Below are 12,853 nucleotides of genomic sequence, written 5' to 3' on the forward strand. Positions count from 1 at the left end.
AGCTTCATACTGGCATGAAAATCCTCAGAAACTGGACCTGATTCTTGCTAGTTTAGATCTTTTCTTTTCCTTTCTTTTCTCTTCTTTCTTTTATCTTCTCTTCTCCCTTTCTTTCTTTTCTTTCTTTCTTCTTTCTCTCTCTCTTTCTTTCTTTCTTTCTTTCTTTCTTTCTTTCCTTTTTGTCATTGTTGTTGCTGTTACTGTTTTTATTCATCTAACTCACACTGTAGGATTCTATTTTCTTAGGCAGGACTAGTCACTGATAGGAATTTCATGGAAGTCCACCCTCCACTCTGATGCCCATTTCTACGCCACTCTCCGTGCAGAAGTTCCCTGCTCAGTGTTCCTTGGCTTTATCCTTCCAGCAGCTTTTGGCCCCATGATCTCACTGAGCAACAGCTTGCTTTGGTTTTCTCAGATGATGATGATGATGATGACAATGACTAACAATGAACAGTGTCTCACACAATTGGCACCAAGTGTCTAAGTTCACATAATAGCTTTGTGGATGGAAAGGACATGAAAAACAGATCCATTTTACAGAACTCTTCAAGGTTAGTTAAATTACTGACAAATTTAAATGTTAAATTTGTGACAAATCCTATGACCAAAAGCCAGTTGAGGCTGAAAGTGTCTATTTTTATTTTGCAGGACACAAACCATTATTGAAGGAAGTCAGTCCAGGAACTTGGTGCAGAAACTATGGAGAAATGCTGCTTCCTGTCTCTCTCACTAGCTCATGTTAAGCAAACCTTCTTATACAGCCCAGGACCACTTGCTTGGAAAGGTGCCTTTACCAGTGTAATAATCCCTACTACATCAACTCCTCACAGACTTGCCCACAAGCCACTCTGATTTGAAAAATCTCTCAAGTGAGACTCTCTTTTCAGATGACACTAGGCTATATCAACTTGGATACTTAAAGTTTTGCACAACAGTTTCCATATAAACAAAACACCTTTGCAAATGGTGCTGGTTTATTGTTAAAATCAACAATAATTATTCTTGGTAGCTGTTCCTCTATTCCTAGAAATGGGATGACACTTAAAAAATGATTCTGGCATCATGTAAAAAGTCAGTATCTTCTTAAGAAGGGGGCTGGAAAGCATCTTGAACTGTTAGACATCCTAACATCAAACTTAAGATTCAATGGAAATCACAAAACATCTCCAAGTGATAGGTCAGTCTTTAAGAGTGTTGATTGCTCTTCCAGAGAATCCCAGTTTACATCCTAGCATCTACAAAGTAGACTTTCAGCCTCAACTGGCTTTTGGTCATAGGATTTGTCACAAATTTAACATCATAACCTTGAAGAGTTCTGTAATTCGGTCTGTTTTCCATATCCTTTCCATCTATATAACTATCTTAACTCCAGTTTCAGGAGATAGAAGTTCCTCTTGACCTACATCAGGCAATGCAAATATATATAGTACCCATACACACATGCAGGCAAAACACTCTTATATATAAAATAAATCTTAAAAATCACAAACAAACCACCTCAAAACAGAAAAAAGGATAAAAATAAAGCAAGTAAAACTTATGAATACATTCTAGGCCATCAATAAATATTTTATATACTTTGTTTTACTTTGATATAATTAATAATTTTTTGCACCAAGTTTAAGTAATGGGATTCCCCAAAGAAACTCAAGAAAATACAAAAAAAAATAATGAAAAGTAAGTTTCGCCTTAAGAGTTTTTCCTTAAGAGAATATTCTGGATGGTATACTAAAAAACAAAATTGCTACTTACTCTGTACTTAGACGGCATACATATTTCTAAATATTTTTTTTTCCTTTTTGATAGTTAGTTCCACAGCTGGCAAGTTATCAGACCATTTTAAAAACTGACCTTTCCAAAGAAAAGATGTTCTAGCTGGTTTGGGAAATAGAAAATAGATTTTGTTTTTGTTTAAAATGTCAGACTTCAAAGTTGCCTTCAGCTTCACATAGTGGACCAAAGTCTCTTGATAGTTGGTAAGTTAATAAGAAAAAGTTAGACTTAACTGAATTGTCTTCTTTATTTTTAGAAACTAAAGCAAACCCAGTAACCTTTATAAGGCATAGCCAATTAAACCAGAACTTGAAGCACTACAAAACACCAGAAAGATTATTTGCAAGATTTTATAACTGTCACGACCTCAAGAGATAGACATCATGCCATTTCTAGTGAATGAGCTATGCAAAGCAGTGCAAATGGTCCTGATGTGGGAATCTGGACAGATGAGCGAAGCAGAAGGAAAGGTGAAAATTGATGTCCAAAGCATTCTATAACGGGTTCGTGCTAGGTGTGCTTAGAGTCTCTTTGAGAAGAAAGGCTATCCAGTAGCAGAAAGATACACTGGAATGAGCTGAGAGGGAGAATGAATACATTGTTTTATTGAGCTTGAGATTTAGGGGCAATGGAAGGGGCCAACTCTGAAAAAGCACAGCAGGGAGAAAGCCAATGAGTATCAAGTGCCACCGAGGGTCTAATGTTTTTACACTCCCTGAATACATTGCCTAATGCTCAGAAGCAAGAAAAGGCACATCTTCAACTGTTAGATACCCTAACCTCAAGCTCATGACTCAATAGAGGGGACAAAATGGCCCCAACAGGAGAGTGGAATAAAAAGAAACAGCCATGAGTACATTCTGGTGCAACAGTAAGCATTTCAGATGCCTTTCTGATCTTATTTTAATATCATTTCCCCTCAAATTTAAGAGATTTGATCCCTAAAGAAAGTTAAGGGAACACAGAAAGAACAAAAGGTGGTTACAGTTGCACTGCCTTAAGTTACTTGAACCATGCTGGTTCAAGTTGATGTTGGTCAACTCAAGCTGATCATTGTTAGACCATCAGCTATTCTTGGCTATGCAAATATTCAGTTTGTACTCTTTGGGAATTTGTAAATTATTGGGAAATAATACAACCATTGCTCTCAATCTTAAGGACATTTATATCTATTTAAAAGAAAAAATATTTGTACAGATAGTGAGATGCTTCAGTGGTTAGGGACACTTGCTGCCCAGCCTGACAATCTGAAGTCAATCAACTAAGACCCATAGAGTGACAGGGAGAACCGACTCATATAAGCTGTCCTCTGATATCCACAAGCGTGCCATGGTATGGGCATGACACCCCACATGTAACTTTAATTTTTTCAAATCTTATTTTTAATGATGGTTCTTAAAAATTTTAATCTTCCTTGTAACCCACCACCGACCAGAGGTAGTGGAAAAGAAAGGGCAAGGGGGAAGTGGACCTGTTTACAAAGGTTCTTTGGAGCAACTCTCCTCTGTGTCATCTGGAAATCTGCAGTTCAGTTCACAGGACAACAGTGGCAGCTCAATCCACTCTCAAATACTTCTTGGATACACCAACAGACCAGTTCAGTAGAGTTGGGTTAGCAAGATTGGTGACACGACCTAGCAGAGACAGCCAGGCCTCAGGCTCAGCTTGAGTCAGCAGGAGGGACCAACAGAAACATGAGGAGAAGTTCTCAGCTGTGCCTCTTTCAGGGAAGAAAAGATCAGCGAAGATGCGAGACCCACAGCAGTGCACAGTTCGCTGTACCAGCAAGCCAAGCTTTCGGTCTTCATCACTCCTTGGAGTCTTATTTATACCCTCCAAACATCACATGTCCTCCCCATGCCTTGCCTCAGCACATGCTGAGTCATGCTCAGCCAGAGTCCAAGGAATTGCCAAGAAACTACAGCACACCACCAGAAGTGTTTTTGATCATTCCTCTCTATGGTGTCCCAAAAAATGTAGCTCATGTATGCAATGTAAATGCATGTATGTAGCAAAGAATCTCTCATCACATGTCCTTTCACATGCTTGCTTAAGCAGAACATTCTCTCTCCTGTTTCTGCTTCAGCGAAATGTTCCTTCTTCACGAGTCAGCCTTAGCCTTTCACACCTATGTTCCCTTTAACGAAACGTTCCTTCTCGTGTTTGCCCCAGCAAAACACTATCCAGCCAACTTTCCAAAGAACCCTTAAGTTTTCACTTCACCCACAGGCACACAATAAACACATGTAAAAAAAATTTCTAAAACTTTAGTTTTCAAAATGTATGACGCAAATCAAAATAGCATAGATACACACATCAGCTTCCCTTAACGGACAGACTTATGCAGTCTGAGGGCCAGCATAAGACAGCCTTAACTGATTACAGACTAAATAACATGTTACTGGCACAGATACAAAGCCCTAGCTCTGCGGCTTACGATGATAATTTTTGGAGAGTGGTAATTCAGCTGAAGATACCAGCATGATTGTCAAATGTAGCTATCTTCTCTGTTGGATATTTCACACGAGTCGTGCTTTGAACTTGAACCTCTTATGATTCACATACTCAGATGTAATTCTCTCAGGCTACCCAACAGAATTCTATGCAGTCATTTGAAGGGTTGATAATAATACAGTAGCGTGTCCACTGCTTCTGCCAACTGGGGACTTTAAAGGCTAAAACATGTTTACAAAGCATTCCTCTCTGGGGCTGATATTATGTCATCTACTTTGTATGTGGCCAACAAGTTAAGCTAGATTTTTAAACAGGCCAATTAAAGAATAAAGATTCATAGACTTATGTTGTAATGTATTTTCTATGAAGCCAGCAGGATGGATCAGTGGGTAAAGGCACGTGCCTCCAAGCCTGAGGATGAGTTCAAACTCCAGGATGGTAACTGGTGAAAGGAAAGAGATGACTTTTGCAGACTGTCTTCTGGTCTCCATACATGACCACACATGTACGTAGACATATATGAAATAATAAACATAGTTGAATAGTTTTATAAAAACATTTTCTAGGTAGAAATGCTTTAATTGGACTATCCTAAAAATGTAGTCTCTGACAGCTGTTCTTACAGCTGTCACACAATCCATTACATGTCTCTAAGATCAGATATGGTTTTGGCCAATGAAGTACATACTTTTCTTGCCTGTAGAATAACTGGAGTCCATTGAAGGGGGGTGGGGTTAGCAGCCTGAGGCCACTGCTGCAGTTGCTTTAAAGAACTAAACCTAAGCCCAGTTCTTCAGATTTCCAGTGCACTGCATTTTGACTCATATTACATGGTGCCTTTTATAATCATGGCTGCAAAGGTGGTGGGTGAATAAGGATTGTTGAGAAAGCCAGGGATCACAAGCAAATAAGACACGCTCCCTCACATACACACACACTGGGCTGTTGTCAGGAAAGTTTTCCCTCCAATCATACACATTAAGGAGATGCGTGTGGTACTAGAGACCCCACCCTTCCATGTTTAGTGGGTCTTCTAAACCTACTTCTTTTTTATTTCTTCCTCCTCTAGTCTCCCTTTACAAACAGAAGTGGAGCAGGGGTGGGGAGGGGGGACAATGGGGCTGAAACCAATGCTGGAGAATTTTAGAGTCAGGCTGATTGAATGTGTTCCCTGTATGAGCCAGGGAAGAAGCTGTTTGCTAATTTGAGGGTGTTCAATATCGAGGCTATTCCAACTCGTTTATCTTATAGAACCGGGAAAATGACTTCTAGATGCTTTTCCTGGGGCACAAAATTGAATTCTCTAACTGAACTTGTAAAATTGTCTTTAAAAAAAATTCTGGGCAGTTTTTCTTTTCCTCTCCCTTACTGTGGGTTAAACATGCAGAAACTTTGTCCCATTTGACGTTTCTCTCTCGGTTATCATCACCCTCCACAATGCAAATGCGTCACATTTGAGCACAATGACCTCAAGTACCAAGACCACCTTGGGGAAAGCTATAGGTCCAGTAGGCTTCCCCTGGTTGCAGACGGTTGAGGCTTTGGAACTCACAGCGCACGGCACAACATGCGACAGCAGGTGGCGCTCTCCACCAGCTCCAGTTCGGGAGACTCAACTACAGCTCAGCATCCTGCACTGGGTTGGGTGAAAACAGAACCCTGAGGTATCAGTTGCATATGGTAAGAAGTTTCAAGCAGGGGAAGGATGGCCCTTACAGACTTGCACCGTGAGTTTGAAACGATAAACAATTGAGATAGAAGCTCTGAGTTCCTAGACTGGAGATTCCAGGATGAACTTTGTCTACTCACTAAGAAGCAACTATAGGACAGGCTGCCTACCTTGCACTTGCAGTTGTGTGTACGCATGCATGTGAAGGCACACCCATGGAAAGGAAAAGTGCTGGCTTTCTCTGCTTCTCACAGTTAACAGCCTCACGTGGAATCTCTGCCTGCGCAGTTCCCATCCAAGCTCTTCTACCTAACTGTGGGCTTGCAGAGGCTCTGGGATACCCTCCCAATCTTGCCTGTTCCCTTGCTCTCCTCTTCCAGGTGAATAACCGTCATTTTATTCCTCCATCTTTTTCCGGGTTGGTGCACTTCCATTTTCCCTTTTTATTCTTTTTTACCAATAGAAAACTTTTAATTTAATTTAACTTTATTTATTTTCCTGGCCCTAGGGTTTCACCCCAGGGAGCTTCATGAGTTATTGCTATCTACCAACCCCCAACAGAAAAAATGTTTTATTGGTTAACTCCCTTAAAATACTATAGAGGGAAATGAGCTTTAGACATTACTCTTTGTGTCAAAAATATTAAGAAATAAATAGCATAGTGTTGTTGGTTGGAATTTTTGTTTTTTGTTTTTCTAAATTGTGTGTGTGTGTGTGTGTGTGTGTGTGTATGTAGGGGGGACTCTGTGAACAACCTATCCTTGCACTCATTAAATGGATGAGACTGGCCTTGAACTCCTAATCATCCCAATTTTATCTCCTGAATGCTGAGATTGAAGGCCTGCAGTACCACACGGACTAATCGGGATTTTGTTTTGGTTTGTTTGTTTATTTGTTTGTTTAATTTTTTTAGTTGGTTGGTTTGGTTTGGTTTGGTTTTTACATTTCTTCCATACATAGAATTACTCTCTCCAGCAATACACCTTACATCAACATATGAGAGACCTCAAACATTAGGGACTCCTGGTAGACCACTGGGGTCTCAGTAATGACCCTCATTTATTCATCTCAAAATCGTGTCTCTGATTTTTCTCAGATTCTTAAAAAATATCCTATGCGGACAGATGACTCCCATTCCTAGTCGTGCACATGGGAGCTCACCTGACTGCCTTTGACTTTGTGAAATAGGACACTGCCTTCTTACCTTTAGAGACCAAACACGAAGCCCTCTTCTCCTTGCAGCCTCTAGAGGGCAGTGTTCCCCTTTCATTCATTTCGGGTTAGGGCAGTCTGAAGCAGTTGCTCGGGGGTCTTGTTTAAACAGCAGCAGCAGGGGAATGGCCAATGGTGCATCTGTTTACAGCGCCTGAAAGATGCTTATACGTTTATACTGTGTCATAGTATCCCTTGACTGCTCAGAAGATGCTTTTTGCCCTAAGAACTCTGCAATACAAAACTGAGTCAAAGCCTCCTATAAACAGAGAAGACCGGTAGCGATCTGAAGTATGTGTGTGAAGTGGGAGGGGGTGGGAGAGGGATTCCCCTGTCCTGGGTCAGCACTGGCCTGGGCTTGTGTGAGACAAAAAGAAATGTAGGCTGAATTCTGAAGGATACATAGAAGAGCCTTGGGCTGACAAGAGGAGGAGGTCATGCTAGCCACCAGAGGGAAGCTTGGAGACAGGGAAGCTACACTGCCAGTGGTTTGGTCTTGCAGGATCTGCACGTTCACACGGAAGACACTGTGAAGGGGGCATCAGAGGCTGGCCTTTGCTAACTGATATCCATGTGAAAGCAAAGGCATAATGCCTGCTTTGCTGACTTTCTTCTAAATGTCTCTGTCCAGAGGAAACTGTACACTACCACTTCCCTATAGTCGTTCCTGATTCTTGGAGTGCTGAGGATGACATTTTGATTAGAGTCTGAAAGGGGAATTTAAGGTCAATGCAGTATGTATATACCCACCCACCCACCTGAGGGGGGGTGTTTCATGATTCAGTGGTTAAAAGCACTTGCTGCTTTTGCAGAGGTCAAGAGTTATATTTAGCACTCACTTCACGAAATTTTGCAACCACCTGAAATTCCAGCCCCTAGCCATTCTACTTTCTCTTCTGGCCTCCCCAGGGAACCTGCACACATGTGCCTGTACACACACACACATACACACACACACACACAGAGAGAGAGAGAGAGAGAGAGAGAGAGAGAGAGAGAGAGAGAGAGTTTATGTGTTTTACACATAAACTAGTCACAACTAGTTTATGTGTAAAACACCAATAAAAAGTTGCTAGTTTTAGGAGGTCCTTGTGGAAACCATGTTACCATTGTGCTTTAGATCCTATGGAAATATGAACTAGTTTCTGGTTAATCTCTGAACAGAATGCTTACATTTGGGGTTCATTTACAACTTAATAGAAAAATTAAGGGTAGTCATTGTTGTTTTGGAAATACAAAAGGTTCTTTTCTATGTGACAAGGTGATCTAATTACCTTTCTTGAGTTCCGGAAAGCAATGATAACAGATCTCGGTATCTACATTCTCCTTGGTTGTAGCCTTGTTTTCTCCATGATTCTTTTAGGTTTTCACATCACTGTTAAGGAATTTCTGTCAAAACCCAGTTTAAGATACTATTCCCCAACTTCTTCTGTTTAAATGGATGGCAGTTTTGGTGCTTCCATGAAAAGATATAGAATCTTAAAGTTAACATAAAAAGTGTTTTTCATTTGTCCATAAAGGGTCACACCAGTAGCTGACCCTCATTAGCTATGTAAATGTTGTGTTACTATCATTACCAAAAGCTATCTATTTTTATCATGTGTTCATGAATGTGTGTGTAGGTGTGTGTGTATGTGTGTGTGTGTGTGTGTTTATATGCATGTGCTACAGCATGTAGTAGACCCCCAGTGTTGGTCTGCATTTTCTCCCTCCTTTGAGACAGCCTCTTGGTTTGTACCACCACTTTCTAGCTGACCTGTGAGTTCCCAGGGGACCTGTTTCCCCTTCCATCTCACCAGAGCTCATGCACATGTGAGATTACAGACACGTGTGTCACATTGTCTGGTATTTCTATGGGTTTGGTGGATTCCAAGTCACATCTCACGCTTGCTCAGGAAACATCTTACTCACTGAGTCATTTTGCCAGCCCAGAGAAGAAAGCCAGGAGAAGGGCGACAAAAAAGGATGTTAAAACAGGAACAAACAAACAAGTGAAACGAAACCCTTTCTGTTTCTGTCATGACTGTCCTTATGAAAAAACCTGTGCACATGTAAAAAGCACACATGAAGTCATTCTAAATGAGAAACTCTAAACATGAACATCTTATCATGGATGTGTAATGAGAATAGGAACTTTTATTTAAAAAAAAAATCTGAAGGGAAAACTTACCAGGTTCAATCTACATTCTGCATTTGTGTTTAATTCATGGGAGAGATTGGATTTTTATTACTGCCTGTCAACTCATTTTTTGCTGCCACCTTGGCTTCAGACACCATCTCTTTTTTACCGTGTTCCCTCTCAGAATTCAGACATAAGCTTAGCTGTACTTTGGTCTGAGACCAAAGGTATCTGAATGGTCATTTTGAAAACATTCAGCATGGTTGTGGGGAAAGCCGTTGTCTTCAAAATAACAAAACTGAAGTCAATGAGAATGGAGAAATGGCCCGGCAGGGAAAGGCAGACACCAGGTGACTACTCTAACCACCCAAGCTCACTCTTTCTCCAGATACTATTCAGAAAGCAAAGTAAAATAAAGATGCCTGCCTCTTTCCCTGACGAGTGGGAAAACTCAATCAATCTTGATCAAGATCTGTAATCATTCATGCTAATGTAGGAAGACCTGATTGTGGGATTTGCATAACACCAAATGACTGTGTTTCTGAGATGAGAAGTTCAGAAATCAGCAAGTAAGTTATTCATGAACATAAGGAGAAGTTTTGAGCACAGAACAATGGTTCCTTCCTGGAGGAATAATTGAGAATCTGGTAAAAGTGAAGGCAGACATGCACCTGAGGCACACCTAGCCTGAGCCCCCGGCAGTCTCTCATTTGTCAGGCAGACTTCCTCTTCACCCAGACTCCCAGTGAATGGCCTTCCCTTAGAGGAGCAGGTTACCTGGCAGATGATATCCAGACTCTACCAGGTGTATCCAACTCATAACCCACAACCCCTGGGATGTGCTCCAGGATAGCTATGAATATGACCCAACACCCATAAACTTACTTAATACTGCAAGGGATGTTTTTGTGAATAATATTTGGACTTGACTATGCAGTTCTATAGCATAAACTTTATAGATGGTGACATGATGTCCCAATGTCAAAAGGTGGGAGATGATCGAAAGTGACTGTGTTTGAATGATCCTGCTTCATTCCTCCCTTTTCTACAGTTTAGGGAATGACTCATGCTCCTTCGGCTTTGATGCCTTCAGCTGTGGCCTTTGACCTAAATGTAAATAGCTTGAAAAACCAGGAACTCCGAAAGGTGTCTTGGGCCATTCATTATTATTTAAAGTAAAATCTAGATGTGTTCTAATGAAAACTAATGTTAGCCATTATAATAATTCTCTATTCTATTATGAAAATTCTCTATTATTCAAACCTTACAAAATGTGAGGCTAGCTAACACAGAATCCACCCACCATGAGGCAACCTTAAGGTAGCTAAGGTGCCGGAGAGCATTCAGTAGCTGATGGCCCCCTTTTAAGCCGGTGCTTGCTCAATTCATTTGATCTTCAGCTCTCTGTCTTGAATTATAAATATTACAACCTAGGACCAGTAATTATAACTTACTAGTTTTCATTTTAACCCTAGGAAGTAGGGACAGGAGTTCAGGGACTACTTGGCCACCTAAGCAGCAACTTCAAGGATGGCCTCATCTATAAGAAACCTCCCTCTCCAGATGAAGCAGATTTTAAAATGTATAAAATAAAATTCTTAGCTGTCCATTATAATATTTTGTTTACATGTATCTTATGCTAAGAAGGGGTATACCTGACTATTTCTCCCATTAAACATGTTCAAAAACATTATTTTATATTAGTATTCTTGAATAGGAAGTGATGATATGTCATCCATCCTGGCTGGTTTTCCCAGCACTATAGGCTAAGCTAATGACCTTGACTTATACAATAGCTTTAAAGAAGAGTGTCATGAACATTTTTATATGGGGTGGCAATCCTGACACTGTAAGTTAGGAAAGAAAAGCAAAGTATTCTTTATTTGAGGAGGGAGCTCAGTGAAATAGCTTGTCTGGGCTCTTGTTTTGTCTTCTATATGGTGGTTAGTTAAGAAATAACTAATTTAAATTGAGTTGTGAGAGACTTTCTAGTTCTAAGGACACATGATATCTTGTTGAAATACTGTAAACTAGCCCCTAAATTCTGCAGTAGAATAGGTTGATGCAGTGCCTTCCAAGCTCCTAAAGGCTATCCAGGAAGCCTTTGAGATGGATGTGTTTCTCAGTGTATTTCAGGCTGTAATCATTCACAAAGAAAATGACTGTTTCATTATACATTATTGTACCCAAAAGTCAAGTGAATTAAGCTTCTAAATTTATCTCAGTCCCACACAAATATAACTAAGTTATCCACTGAATGATGAAGCCTTCTCTTCAGCGACTGAAATATTTAATCATTTTCTTCCATTTTTGTCTTTCAAAATGAATTATCATCCTAAATATATTAAATGGCTTTCTGTTACTATAAAGAAATATGGGAGATAAGTAAGGTACAAAGAGAAAAGACTTATTTTAGCTCATTGGTCTAATAGAAAGGTCAAACAAGCCTAGGCATCTAATGGGGCCAGGGCAGCAATGGCAGAGATACATAGCAGAAAAAAGTATTCACTTTGTGGATAGGAAGACTGACTGAAGACTTGGCTAGCCTGGGTACCAGATCCCCTTCCCAGTTGCCTACAGATCTACAGCAAGTTTCTACTTTCTAAAGGTTTTAACAATTGACCTATGTATGCATGGTATGTACAAGCTGGGGACACATGTGAAAGTCACTATTTAGAGACACAGATGCAGTGAAAGTCCGAAATATAATCCAAAAATCATAAAGTGATCCTCTGTATTCCCAGGAGCTCAGGCTGGTAATAGTGAAATAGTACTGAAGAATGCAGAGTTTGTTCAAGGAGTCATTAGAGAAAAAAAATAAAAAGATGACACGAGAACCCAAAGGCTGGACCATAGAGAAGACCACAGGACCTAGTAGAAACAGCTATAGAAAACCTTCAACCAGCCAACCTTCTGACAAGCTCCCCACCACTCATGACATGTAGAGCTTTTGTGAAATTTCCCAATTTTAAGTGGTCAATGATAAGCGTGTGCATACAGGCAACACTAATTTCACTCTGTGGATTATATAGATAGAGGGTAGGTAGGTAGGTATATAGATAGATTTAGTTATTATAATTTATTATTATTACTATTATTATTATAGAAGAGTTCATAAATTTGAGAGGGGACAGGATCACAGGGGAAGACTCAGAAGTGAAAAGGGAGGCGGAAGGGATATAAATACAATATATTCATGGACAGAATTCTCAAAAAATTAAATTTTAATTTAAAAAATCAACAAAAATATTTAAAATTCAAATGACAGTGAAATTTAAAGAGAAAAACAAAGCATTATTACCAGACTTAGATCTTACACAGAATTTGAAATTACTGTGTAGGAAATATAACTGTTACAATCAGTATGTTACAGACACTAATGCAAGAATTACGTAGCATACAAAGAATACATAGGTATGTCACAGAGATATGGAAACTCATAACTAGATAATGGGAGAATGCAAGAATTCATGACCATATTTAAAGTGCTAGGCATGGTGGTACACTGCTGTGATTGCATCACCTGAGAGGCTATGACAGGAGGATCCCAGATTTGAAATAAAGTTGACCTGCATAGTGAGATGGCCAAACACAACAAATAATAAAACAAGTGACAAGAACAG

Source organism: Grammomys surdaster, unplaced genomic scaffold, assembly GCF_004785775.1.
Source record: "Grammomys surdaster isolate TR1022 unplaced genomic scaffold, NIH_TR_1.0 125606, whole genome shotgun sequence".
Lineage (NCBI taxonomy): Eukaryota > Metazoa > Chordata > Mammalia > Rodentia > Muridae > Grammomys > Grammomys surdaster.